Below are 14,899 nucleotides of genomic sequence, written 5' to 3' on the forward strand. Positions count from 1 at the left end.
AACTACGTTGGCTTGATCCCTTTCAACAGGGTATGTAGTGCAGCTTGGGATTCACATCCCAGGTCCAGCCAAACCTTTTAAAAAAAATAAACATTTCAAATCTTCCAAAAATACAAAAAACTTCAAAACCTTTTCAAAAAGATCTTCCCCTAGAGTTAGGAGTCTGTCCTAGCTATTTAGGGTGTTTTAGAGTTAGGAGTCTGTCCTGAGTTGTTGATATGGTGTGTCCTGTCGTGTGAGTGTCCTTAGAGTTAGGAGGCCTCAAGTTGATCGGTTAGACACTTAGTCCAACCGATGGCTAGACTAGGAAGCATATAGTCAGCCCATGGTTTTTCTTAGGTTGCACAGCCTAGATACACGTAGGATGTAGGGCCCACCTGCATTAGCTTAAGGCTAACCAACTTGCATTAGTTAGGGCATATAGAGTCCTAAAAATTACAACTCACATGAACTTAAGCAATCGTACAAAAAAGCTTTAAAAATCAGTCGAGTCTAGTGGATCGAGTCTAGGATAGCGGTTCTAGATGGTTAGGCATCGTAGTTTAGAATAGGGCATCGAACTACGTTGACTCCGATTCTTCCCGAGGCTGGGATACGTAGAGCAGCTGGGATGGACGGCCATTTTGGTCCGAGTCAGGTCGCATTAGAGTTAGGACTCATTTTGTCCAGTCAGGTATAGAGTTGATTTGTGTTGTATCTTTTGTTGTGTTTTCTTACTTTCATGTACAGATCCTATATATTTAGCTGTAACATGCATGTGTTTGCACACCAGAACTTAGACAGCCATTAGGTATGTCACTTATAACCTAGTTATTCTTAGGCGACACTTATTTCATTTCTTTTTTATGTGTGATTATTATTCATCTCCGAGACATGCATGATTAGATAGACGTTTTCTAGGAGATATTCGTTCCTATTTCATATGACTTTCGCTCAAAACTCTTCAAAATTATTAAATAAATGGCATAAGAGACCAGGTGTTTACACTTGGGCGGATGAGGTGCTCTTTAGACCTTCCAAATTCGTAACCAGGCACGAACCCTCTTTTATATCTCTGGTTATCCGTTGCAACAGAGCATAGTATGGGATCCTTGGCCCACTTCCTTGGATGACGACTCTTCTTTGTTTAAGGTACGCCTTGAATCTGGGTCAGTCCTCGAATCGAGAGGTATCTCCCTTTGTATCGCCACTCATGCTGTGAGGGGCATTTCTTTCGAGAGTTCCTTAGTAGAGCTCTCCATTCACGTGGATGATCCTGAGACTGACTCGCGTGGGGGCACGTCCCTCACCGCATCTCTCGGATCGGGGTCCACAGGATCTTTCCCATCAATTATTTGCATCTTTGTCATGGTGAGTAACTGTTCTATTTTTTGTTTTCATCTCCTCGTGTTTGTACCTCAACTGTTTCATAGTGCCATTTTTTGCAGGCGAAAATATGTCTTATCAAGATGTTGTCCGTCACGTTTTCACGAGTCCCTAAAAAATATTCGGTTACGGGATGCACATAGGGATTTGATAAAGGAGACCCCATTTACAGATTTGATTCTACATGAGGGCCTCGAAGATGTGGAGTTGCGGAAGAAGATTTTGACGACATTGGTTAAAAAATGGGATCCGAAACAGAAAGCATTTAGTTTGGGTGGCATTGTAGTCCCGTTTCTAGTTAGTGATGTAGTGAAAATATTATGTTTAAGTATGATTGGGGAGAGGCCGCAATTACATTGGTCTAGCAAGGAAAGTGTGGATAGTTGGAGGTTTGGGGCTCCAACAACCACCTTTGACGAGGTGGTAAAGGTTATTCATGCCGATATGGATTCAGACGAAAAAGACTTGGTTAAGTCGACTGTGAAGCATTTGATATTGTTATTCTGTAGCACTGTCTTCTTTGTGCAGAGGGACCAGAAGGGATGTTCTTGCCTATTCCCGTATACGGATCTGCAGACTATAGGAAATGTTGCATGGGCTTATCCCGTTCATGAGTTCTTCGTCAGGTCATTAGATTCACATGCTGTACTCCGTGGAAAGGGACATATATTTGGTTGCTCTATCATTTTACAAGTAATTTTCCATTCATTGCATATAGTTTTTTGTTTCTATCTTATACGGATCTAATCTAGTTTGATATCAGGTATGGCTATTTGAGCATACCACATTATGGACACCTAATTGTGCTGATGCGTATCCACATTTATTTAAGTGGACGCTCAGATGGATACAAAGAAGATGGAGCATAAACAGTTGATTAACCGTATTCTTCATAAGACGGTGAAAGCCTCAGAGGTGAGAGTATAATTGAAATTCCAAGGGTGGTCCCAAGTACTTACTCTAATGGCAACTTATGAGGAGGTAAAATTTAGGTTGCTAACAAGTTTTAATCTTTTGAAAACTTTAACCCAAATTTTGAAGATTAAGAGATCAAGAATGAAAAATAAGCACACAAGTTAAATCCTAAGTGCAATGCAAATAAAGAGCAAGAGATAAGAGAGAATGCACCCGAGATTTAAAGTGGTTCGGTCCTCCAACGCGAGGCCTACTCCACTCCACCAACCAAACCCGTTGATGGCTTCACTATTTGATCTTCTTAACTTCGGCGAAGATCGGTGCCGATTACAATTCCAATTGCTTTAACATTGGTGGCAATCCTCACCACGGAGAGTGGGCTCCGCTTCTCCGAACACTCGCCCGAATACAATCTTGTGAATAAGAAAGAAAGAATAAAAAAATCCCTCACAAGGGTTTACAAGATTTGTAGAAGAAGTACAAATTTGAGCCTAATAATCCAAATCCTAAATCTAGTGGATGAGAGGCATAAACAAGCTTGATTCACTCTTAAGATATTCCAATAGGATTTTAAAGTGTTAGAATTGATAATTGGGAAGTTTAGAATACCCATATTTATTGAAAAACCCAAATATGACCGTTTGAGGGCATAGTGGTAATTCCTGCAAAAATTCCCAATGGCTATAATTCTTACCGTTATAGTGGTCTCGGAGTTCTGAGAAATTTTCTCAGAGTTCTGAGAATTTCTCTCGAAGTTCCGGTAATACAAACAGAAGATGAAAAAATTCTACTGGACCAAATCTCGGAGCTCCGAGGATTTTTCTCGAAGTTCCGAGAAGCCTATATGCAGCAGATTTTCAATTCTGTTTTCGGGCTTCCAACTCTACACTAAGTTGGGATTGTTATGAGGGTTCCAAAGTGCTGGAACACCACAGGGAAAATCTCTTAAACATTCAGGGTGTGTGATATTAACTTAATTTATGCTTCTAAAAATCTAAAGCTAGGATTGGATCAATACAATCTAAAAAAGACTTAAAATGGTCTTCACTTGCAATGCTTCAAGTCTTCTAGAGTCTTGGATTTCCGACGACTTTGGACTTCCGAATGTGGTCAAATGAGTGCTTCTTGGCCTCAATGCAAGCAATCTTGTCTTAGCACAATTAAGATCTACAACTTAGACATGCAAACACATTAGTGATCTTAAATCACTTGTGTATTGGAATCATCAAAATAAGATGGGAATGCCAAGGTGGTAACCATTGGGCTTACAATCTCCCCCTTTTTTATGGTGACAAGCACAAGAGATTTTCCAATAAAAGCATGCATATATTTCCTTACACTAAATTTCTCTCCCCCTTTGGCATTTATAAAAAAGATGGGGTAAAAGAATAACAAAGGGATAAAATTTTTAATTTTTAAGCCCCCCCTTTTTCAAGGAAAAAGACAAACATAAAACTCCCCCTATTTAGAGTTTTTATTCAACACAAAAGGGGATATTTAACAAACCATAAAAAGATATTCAATTTTAAGTGCAAGCCCCTAATCTAAGCACATATGAAGAGAATCATATGGGGGCTTTGGGAACCCAAGCCTTCTTGGTTCCACCACAATCTCTTATTTTAGATGCACATTGGAATTGGTAATGACCATTGATTCCACAATAATGACATCTAACATGAGGGTTAGATACACTAGTCCTATAATAAAATGCATGATTAGGTCTATGACTAGTCTTCTTCAAGATTATGTCAATAATTTTGTCACCATTTAAAAATCCATAGAGACATAATCTTAACCTTTCATTTTCATTATGAAGATGTGTTATTTGATTTAAAAAATCATTAAATTCATCTTCATAAGATTTGGAAGAGCTTGCTACATTTTGAAATTGTGCTAATTGGCAAGATTTCTCATCCAAAATACCCTTAAGAGTTTCAATCTCAAGTTTAAAATTTTTACATTGTGCTTGAGATTTGGAAGAAGAAGATTCATTTTTTTAAAACGTCAAGTTCATTTTCTAATTTGGAAATAAATTTTTTAAGAACTTGATTTTTTAAAATTTGAGAATGCAAAGTAATGCATAATTCATCATAAGATATGTTTCCACTATCACTACTTGATGAATTACAAGAGGGGTTAGAATTTACCTCATCTTCATGGGTGAGTGCCATGAACCAAAGATCATCTTTTTTATCTTCCCATTCACTTGAGCTCTTTCCCGAGGTGCTAGAAGCATCCCAAACAGCTACAAGACCTTTGTTCTTCTTCCAATCCTTCTTTCCCTTGTACTTTGAGGAGGATGACTTGAGAAGTGGACACTCCGGTCTCTTGTGTCCTGTCTTCTTGCAATTGTAACACCTTAATCCTCCTTCTCCTTCATTTTCTTCTTCTTTTTATCCTTTTTGTGTTTCTTTCTCCATAAGCTTTTAAATTTTCTTAACGCTTCTTCCTCATCACTATCCACTTCACTTGATGATGAGTCCGTCTTGGAGGCCTTTAAAGCTAGAGATCAACTTTCTCTTTCTTTCTCTTTCGGCTTCTTCTCTTCTTGACGGCTAGTGAGGAGCATCTCATGAGTGATAAGAGATCCTACAAGCTCCTCCATAGTTAGTGTCTTTAGATCTTTTGATTCTTGGATGGCGGTGACCTTTGGATCCCAATAAAGAGGAAGTGACCTAAGCAACTTACTCACAAGCTCATCAGTAGGATAAGATTTACCAAGATTAGCTAATTCATTAGAAATTTTAGAAAATCGGGTATACATATCGAAAATACTTTCATTTTGACCCATTCTAAACATTTCATATTTGCTCTTTAACAAGTTTATTTTTGAATTCTTGACTTGTGATGTTCCCTCATGGGTAACGGCAAGTGTATCCCAAATAACCTTAGCGGAATAAAAAAGAGCTACCCTCTATTAAACTCCTCCGTAGATAAGGCGCAAAACAAAGAGTTTATAGCTTTGTAATTTAAATTTGCATGTCTTTTCTCTACAACATTCCATTCTTCAAATTATTTGGAAGGCAAAGTGTATCCATTTTCTACAATATGCCAAAGCTCCACATCTATCGAAAGAAGATAGCTGCGCATCCTTGTCTTCCAATGTCCATAGTTGGACCCATCAAAGAAATAAGGTCTAATTGTGGAATGGCCTTCTGGAAGTCCGGTTCCATTTATGTTTGCCATTTCACAAATAGAAAGTTGCCAAAGATCTTATGATCTTTCCCTTGTTAAAATTTTTAAAAAAAATTTACAAAAGATTTTAAGAAAAGAAAATCTTTTAAGAGCCAAGGCTCTGATACCAAGTGAAATTCCAAGGGTGGTCCCGAGTACTTACTCTAATGGAAACTTATGAGGAGGTAAAATTTAGGTTGCTAACAAGTTTTAATCTTTTGAAAACTTTAACCCAAATTTTGAAGATTAAGAGATCAAGAATGAAAAATAAGCACACAAGTTAAATCCCAAGTGCAATGCAAATAAAGAGCAAGAGATAAGAGAGAATGCAATCGAGATTTAAAGTGGTTCGGTCCTCCAACGCGAGGCCTACTCCACTCCACCAACCAAACCCGTTGATGGCTTCACTATTTGATCTTCTTAACTTCGGCAAAGATCGGTGCCGATTACAATTCCAATTACTTTAACCTTGGTGGCAATTCTCACCACGGAGAGTGGGCTCCGCTTCTCCGAACATTAGCCCGAATACAATCTTGTGAATAAGAAAGAAAGAACAAAAAAATCCCTCACAAGGGTTTACAAGATTTGTAGAAGATGTACAAATTTGAGCCTAATGATCCATATCCTAAATCTAGAGAATGAGAGGCATAAACAAGCTTGATTCACTCTTAAGATATTCCAATAGGATTTTAGAGTGTTAGAATTGATAATTGGGAAGTTTAGAATACCCATATTTATAGAAAACCCAAATATGACCGTTTGAGGGCATAGTGGTAATTCCTGCAAAAATTCCCAACGGCTATAATTCTTACCGTTATAGTGGTCTCGGAGTTCCAGGAATACAAACAGAAGATGGAAAAATTCTACTGGACCAAATCTCGGAGTTCCGAGAAGCCTATATGCAGCAGATTTTCAATTCTGTTTTTGGGCTTCCAACTCTACACTAAGTTGGGATTGTTATGAGGGTTCCAAAGTGTTGGAACACCACAGGGACAATCTCTTAAACATTCAGGGTGTGTGAGATTAACTTAATTTATGCCTCTAAAAATCTAAAGCTAGGATTGGATCAATACAATCTAAAAAAGACTTAAAATTGTCTTCACTTGCAATGCTTCAAGTCTTCTAGAGTCTTGGATTTTCAACGACTTTAGCCTTCCGAATGTGGTCAAAAGAGTGCTTCTTGGCCTCAATCCAAGCAATCTTGTCTTAGCACAATTAAGATCTACAACGTATACACACAAACACATTAGTGATCTTAAATCACTTGTGCATTGGAATCATCAAAATAAGATGGGAAAGCCAAGGTGGGAACTATTGAGCTTACAATAATGCATGTTGGTCGTTGTATGTCGTTCGTGTCATTTTTTACAGTCGTATTTGTAATGAATAATATGGAATGTATTCCAGGTGGTTAGGAGGGTCGAAGCTGTGGCAAGGGAGGAATCTCTACTTCGAGTCGATGATCAAGACGACGATACTAGTATTCCTTACGATTCAGTCGGTTCAATTGTGGTTGCAGTGGGGAATTGCATGGCTCCAATTGTGCCTGTACTGAGGAATCCAATGAGGCCAATTGCGATATATCAGAGGAGGGAATGAAGGAGGAGGAGTAGGAGAGGAAGAGGGGAACATGGGAAGTCTGAGGTACATGAATCCGTCACAAAGAGGTCAGTGGGGGATGGCATGGGTCTAATTGTGCCTGTAGCCTGTAGTGGGGGATTCAATGGGGCCAACTGCGGCAGAGCAAGGGAGGGAAAGAAGGAGGAGGAGTAGGAGAGGAAGTGGGGCACATGACAAGTCCGAAGTAGATGAATCTGTTACAAAGAGATCATTGTTGGAGAGGATAGCCAAAGTTGAACGTGAAATGAGGGAGATAAAAACTCATTTGTTCTGGAGAGATTCGAGAAAGAGGGAAGGTTTGGAGTCAGGGAATGATATCCCAACGAAGATAACGAGAAAGAGGGAAGGAGAGGCCGAAAATAAGGATGGGGAAGCCGAGATAGTGACTGTCAAAGGGGAAGTAGGGGATGGTGTTTTTGTAGATGATATGGGAAAATATTTGGTTGATGATAGCGTAGAACATATCTCTATTGATAGCCTAATTACTCGGGATGTCAGGGATGCTGCACCTAATATGGTTACTATCTTGCTTGACAGTCCTGATATGAACCCCATTCAGAGTAAGAAATCAAATAAGAAACAAGATAAGAAACTGATTGGGAGCATTGAAAAAAATGTGAAGCAACGTCGAAGGAGGTTACAACCTAGTAGAGCACTCAGTTCACCGTATGTCATAAGCAAGCGGAAAAGCAATGATGCTCTTCCCAATGTCACCGGGCCTGCAGTGATGAAGGTGGATGCATTGGCAGCGCTACAACCTTCATAAATTTCCGTACAACCTAGATTGTTTTGGAATTCTAATTTCTCGTATTAATTTCATAGATAGGTTGTTTCAGTAGAATTATATGAGCAAAGGTCCATAGAGGGAGATGACTTTTTACTAGATTTGCAGTGACAGAGTCATTCACACTTATGGGTACCACATGTGTAAAGAAGACTTGCTTATACTAACCGATCGTAGAGGGTGGTTATCATCTCCGGTAAGATCTTATATGGTTCACTTAGTAACGTAAAGAGTGAATAATGCGTTGCTACACATTTCTCTTAAGTTCCTTCTCGTTGACCTATGGTCTGTTTTGTAGATTGTTAATGTATATACGGACTACTTGAACTTGCGGGACGAATGTTTGTGAACAAAACAAAAGGAAGCATGCATTTGCCTTACTACCCATCTAACTGTGAGATTAAATTGACTTATAAGTAATTGTTTTTTTTTTTTGAAGCTGCTGGCAATTCTAACATTTGTTTTTGTGGTTGCAGCAACTTTTACTTCACTAAAGATGTGAACGTCCCGATGCATGTTCCAGATTCGTAAATCGTCTACAGAACATCCCACTTGAAGAGATACGAAAAGTACTCATTCCAATTAACATAGATATGGTTCATTGGGTTCTTCTAGTGTTGGATATGGGGCATCGTACCTTCCTTCTTTACGATTCTCTAGTCGCTCGCATGGATTCTAAAAGGGTGCAACCCCTTGTGAGTACTACTCTAAACTTGATTCGTAGGCCAATTATTAATTAATTTGTGCTGACTACTGCCCTAACGTACGAAATTACCAATTTGTAGGTCGATTACCTTGTTTAATGGTTCAGAAGGGTGAACGACAGTGATATAAGTGCATTCCCCATTGATGTAGCGGCCGATCGACCCATACAAGCTAACAGGTATGTTACGTGCAATTACTTCAGTTTACGAAACCTCCGTAAACGATTAATTCTTATTGTTGCATATATTCTTCATGTTTTGCAGCCACGACTGTGGGCTGTTCGCTTTGAAAGAGATGGAATACATCACCCGTGACGCTAGCCTCGATTTCACCAAGAAAGATATTACGGCTATGCGAGATTCGCTACTTTTCGAAATGTTGAATGGGGTGTATGGGACAGTATCCCTATAACTTGTTGACATTCTTACCTGGGAGACATTGTTGTTGGTTGTACATGTACAGTATGTTTATATTTAGGGGTGCAACTCGGGTCGAGTTGAGGCCAACCCGACCCAACCCGAGGAACCCATTTTGCCAACTCGACCCAACCCGATTTCCAATTTATGCACATGTTTTTTGTGGGCCCCACTGTTTTTTTTTTGCTCACATTCCCACACAGGCATCCACCATATAAAGACTCTGTAACTGAACTGAAGGATAAATTTATGTTGAAATTTAAGCACATTTCTAGCTTCAATGGGAAATGTGCTCAGTTGAAATCAGGTTTTAAGCACATATCGGAATTGGAAATCGGGTCGGGTTGCCCGACACCCCAACCCGATTTCCAATTCGGGTTGATTTTTCCCAACCCAACCCAACCCAATTTTGGAAAATACCCAACCCAACCCAACCCAAATGCGGGTTCAACCCGACCCAAGTTGCACCCCTATTTATATTCCATGTTTTTATGTTTATATTCCACGACTGTGGGCTGTTCGTTTATTTCCCCCCTTCGCCTGAAATGCTTGTATAAGGATAGATACTTTCCAAGGGTCGGGAAAAATGTGATCTCTGTTTATGAAACTGAGACTTTCAGTCTTATTGATAAGAAATATTTAAGGATGGAAAATGTATTAGACTTCAGTTGATCGCCAGCTGATCCGATACTTGCTCTCTTCGTTTCAGAAGTAGGTGACGAAAATCAACTTGCTAGGGTGAGTGGATATGTTTCAAACAATTGGGAAACATCAAAATATTTTAGTTATTCATTATGATAATTGTGCTTGTTTTCAGGTAAGCCTTGTTCCAATCCTGGCTCTCTTCAGCGTTAGTGACTGCAAAATGTATTGGCAAAGTAATGGGGAGTACCTCACCGTTAAGGTCACAGGTTTGCTGTTATCCACGGAGATAGCTGAAGGCCTGACATAAGTTTCTACTCAATGCGAACTACTCACAACACGGATCGAGTCTCAAAGCTAACGACTCTCAAAGGGAAGTAGGCTAACGCTCTTCATTGGTCCCCTGCTGGTCGTTTCATTATTCTTGCAGGGTTGAAGGTTTTCAATGGACAGTGGGAGTTTTACAATGTTCATGAGCTTCAAACCACGGCCACTACTAAGCATTTCATGGCAACTGACATTGAGTGGGATCCAACTGGAAGGTATGTGTTTGCCAGTCATCCATGCTTTTCGGTTCTTTAGAATATAGATTTCTAAACCTTAAAAACAACATCTTTTAATTTGCAGGTATGTTGCGACCTCGGTTACTTCAGTTCATGATATGGAGAATGGCTTCAACATCTGGTCCTTCAAGGGCAAGCTTCTGAGTGAGCAGGATCGGGAGAAGCAGAAGAAGTTGCAGGAAGAATGGGAGAGATGGGGGAAGCACTGGAGACAGTTGCATGAGGAGGAGAAGGCGTACAGGCAGAAATTGAGGGATGGCAAAGCTAGTGATGAAGAGGAAGAATATCAAGCCAAAGAAGTGGAAGTTGAAGAAGTCGTGGATGTTACAGAAAAGATTGTCTCATATGATTTTTTAGTAGTAGTACAAATTGATCACACTCTAATTTATTTTTATTTTTTACTTTTACATGTTGATTGTATGTTTAATTTTAACCCATAACTGACACAGCTGGGACTTTTTGTTTCAGTCCCTATGTTCAATGAAACCAAGAGGCATGTGCTAATTTTTATTTCAACCATTAGTCTCTCACTATTTATAAATGTAATCTGTAATTTATTATTTTCACTGATAGTGGCACTACCATGTTTTGATATTAGGGAGAACTCCTCTTATCTTTGGCTTATGACAGCATTCGGTAATTGTACTACTTTGACAGCTAGTTAAATAAAAAAAGAGAATGTGAGTTTGCTCCATTATCAAAGCATGAGATCTATTTCTCCCCTTTGAATTTTCCAGGTTTGTTTGTGGATCAATACGTGTATAAGGCGGTGCTTTTAGTCTTTCTGTGTCATCGTTCTCTTTGCCGTTGTTTCACCCCTTCACCTTAAATTCATTTTACTCGACTAGACAAATGTTTTTGAATTCTGCCCATACGAAAAAAATACTGGAATTGCACTCAATATTACTTAAATAGTTACATGTAAACCCCCTTAAAGGTTTGAGTTTGTATAAGGTAGCCCCCTCTTTCAAACACAAGCAATGGTAATGAAGACCCCATACACCCCTCTGAACCCCATTCCCATATCCAAACATTGGGATTTGAATTGTTGTTAGATCAGAAATCCGAAAGTTTATTTCGGACTTCCGAATGAAGTCCAGTGGAATGGCAATTCTACTAGACTGCATTCGGAAGTCCGAAAGGTTTTTAGGAAGTCCGTCTAGGAAGTCCGAACAAAGTTTCGGACTTCCGAATGAAATCCAGTGGAATGGCAATTCTACTAGACTTCATTCTGAAGTCCGAAAGGTTTTTCGGAAGTCTGAGGCTTGGTTCGGACTTCCGAGTAGGCCTACGTACACATTTTTGGCCCACAGATGGAAGGGTTACGATGATTCGATGGAGCTGATTTTTTGGGCACACCCTATATATGTGACGGCCCATCAAATGAACTCTTTGGATGATCCAAACAATGTGGGCTGACTGAGTTTTCTGTAGTGTTTGGAACCAATGATATTTCCAACACCAGTGATACATTCATGATCACTTTTACAACAGTCACGATAGCTGTACAACCAATTTAATACTATAATAACGTTTAATTTTACAAATTCTGTGTGAGTAAATATCATGTGTAGTATGAAGTGCCCCAAAATAAATGCCACTTTGTACAAAAAAACCAACAACTCCATCCCTAAGCAAAGAAAGGAGGTATGAAGGACACACCGGACCTACAAGAGAAACTTGCAACAATCAATAAAATGATGGGTTTGATATAGAAATCATATCGAGTGAGTAATAACGGAACATACCTATTTTCTGTAAGTGTGGATGGACCGATGGGCGTCATATTTAATTGACGATTTACAAGGGGGGGGGAATTTTTGCATGTTCTTTTGTTGTGTCCAGGTTCCTCATATGATATGCAGTTGTGATGTTGTCCAAATTGCAGCCCTCTTTCCATTCGTACTTTTTTGGGTCGTCTAGGCTGTCTTCTTACTCGTGGTGGCAACACTACTTCTAAAACATGGGATGGCTCCGGCCATTGTGTTCGATCTAAAGTAGGGTGAATCACCTCCTCATATGTAGTCCGATAAGTTGAAGCCAATCCTAGCAGTACCTATATTTGTCCAGCTTGTTTACTCCCATGGCTGCTATGGCATGCCCACACGACAATCCCATCATTTGGAAAAGACCACACGTACACGTTCTCTTCTCTAAGTCCACACGATCTGTATTAGTTGATGATATCACTTCATATTCATTCCAACTATACGGCCGGGGTGTAAACTTACTGTCATACAGACATGATCTGTCTACCCATTTTTCTGCATTATGGGTCAAATGCGTTTTCCATTCAGAAGCAGCCTTGCGGCGAAGGTGGAAGTAGTCTTGTATTTTCCATCTAGTGTGATCGACTAGAGCCGTGATCGGTAACTCCCGTACGCCCTTTAATACATTGTTGAAGGACTCCGCTGCATTAGTTGTCAACATATTCCACTTAGACCCTTTAAAGTATACATTAGCCCAGTTTTCTTTAGGAATATCAAATATCCATTTCACTGCTTTTGCATTCTTCGCTTTAATACATTCCATCGTCCTTATAGTCTCTCTCCCTAAAAGCATATGCGGCTCTCGAAAATGTTTGCAAAGTATTTGACTCTTAAAGGTCTTCAGGAAATTGGCATTGAGGTGACGAATACAGTAGTTATGGTATGATCCCGGCAATGCTTCGTATATAGCTTTAGGCAAACCCTTCATCCGATCAGATGAAATCGTGAATTCGTTGTTGATTTTTTCTGCTGGTATCACCCTCTGGTGGAGTAAACGAAGAAACCATAGCCAGCTCTCATACATCTCATTCTCAACCACTGCATATGCTAACGGAAATAATCTACCATCACCATCTACTGCAGTCGCAGCCAATAAAATTCCTTTATACTTGCCCCTCAAATGTGTCCCAACAATTAGTATGAGTGGTCTAATTGTTCGACTGAAGGCGCGTATGCTAGGGCCGAATGACCAAAATAAACGACCAAATGTATGATCTCCACCCCTCCATAGCTCCCGACTACTATATACACGCATAATGGTGCCAGGATTGCATCTCTCCATCTCTTGAGCATATGCAGGAAGGATGCGGTAAGACGCATCGGCATTTCCACACATTATTTCGTGTATAATGACCTTCGCACTGAAATCCTTCGCATAGCTTATGGTTATACCCCACTTATCATTGATGTATGCTCTTATCAAAGTAGGCCTCACGTCTCCTGGGCAGGGAAATAACCCAAGGCAGGTGTCTGGTGCCCAAGCTGCTGTGACAAGGGGATGGTCATTACCCCTCAAAGTACGTGAGCATGTATTCTCTGGCACAAACCTTTTTACCCTAACATGATCCAAATAATTTCTCCCACTAATTCTGAAGGGGCAACTTTTGTCCTTGCATCTAATGGCATACTTTGTAGGCTTTGAGTCTACTGGGACGAATACAAACTTCCGTTCAATTGCGTACTCTTTGACTTTGTTCTTAAATACTTTCAAATTCGAAAAGATTCCCCCCACCTTGATCTCCTCAAGTCCTATACGTCCCTCATTTAATTCATCTACTTCTAACGGTTCCCTTGCATACGTATTACAGAACGGGTCGCCCACAACGTTCTGTAGACCAATGATGGGGCGTACACCTTCGCACTCATCTTCCTTACCAAAGTCACCTTCGCGCTCACTGTCCTCAACAAAGTCATCATCACCAAATGCATGATCACCCTCTATACTGTTACCATCCTCGCATTCAATGCCATCACTAACATGCATATCACTAAGAAAATCCCTGTTGAACTCTGCATCATGCCTGCACAGTAGGTACTACGTTAAAATGAATATTGTATGAGACAAACATAGAACTAGCCAAGTAAATGTAATTAGTAATTAGAAGATTACATGGCAATGCTCATATGTTGAGTTGTATTTTCCTCTTTCTCATTAAAAATAGGATCCTCATAGTCTTGGTTCAAGTCCACTGAATATCTTTTCGGATTCCGACCAATATTGGTATTTTTTCGGATTCTGCCTAATATTGGTATGTTCTTGGGACCAGCAACGTCATTTCAGTTACGTGTTGCTGAGGCTGCACAGATGGAATTATTTTTGGGGTTCAATGCCGGTTCGAGAAGACGAGAAGAAGGTTCACAAATAATTCCATATAAAATAGGATCTTCATAATGTTGATTTCTATCCATCATATTCCTGAGCAATGATAAATTTCACATGAGATAATAGTGTAATGGAATGAGAGTTGAAAGAATGAAAATTTCCACCTGAGTGAATATTTTACCTCCGGATGGGGATCGGTGCAGAACTAATTCCTCCTACTTTGTAATCTTTAGTTATGTACCGGCTCATACAATTGAAGAGGCTATTCTCAAAAAGCATCATCACCATAGCTAGGTCATCATCATTTCGAATGTCGTACAACAAGATTTGATATGGATCCACTACATATCGACATTTTATAGATAGCGAGATACCGGTTGCTATGGTCCCAATTTTTTGGTGAACTAAAGACCCAAATTCTGATAATTTTATATGCCGATTCACAATTAAAGGCATCTTCGTCCCGCCAATATACTGAAATGATACTCCATCCTTCAAGTACCCATCAACGTGTACGATAAAAGAAGCCCTTCTTTTCACCATTTTCGCAAACCCTATTAGGATAAGAACCATTATTAAACCTTCATAAAATTTCATTACAAACTATGAACAACCATTTACAA

The 14,899-nt window shown here is 39.6% G+C and overlaps 1 pseudogene; it reads left to right on the top strand.

The window, feature by feature from the left end:
- Positions 1–10,128: 10,128 nt before the first annotated feature.
- Positions 10,129–12,055, top strand: LOC143880742 (eukaryotic translation initiation factor 3 subunit B pseudogene; annotated as a pseudogene).
- The last annotated feature ends 2,844 nt before the right edge of the window (positions 12,056–14,899 follow it).

Source organism: Tasmannia lanceolata, unplaced genomic scaffold, assembly GCF_043159265.1.
Source record: "Tasmannia lanceolata isolate RefF3 unplaced genomic scaffold, GAP_Taslan_0.1 ptg000007l, whole genome shotgun sequence".
Lineage (NCBI taxonomy): Eukaryota > Viridiplantae > Streptophyta > Magnoliopsida > Canellales > Winteraceae > Tasmannia > Tasmannia lanceolata.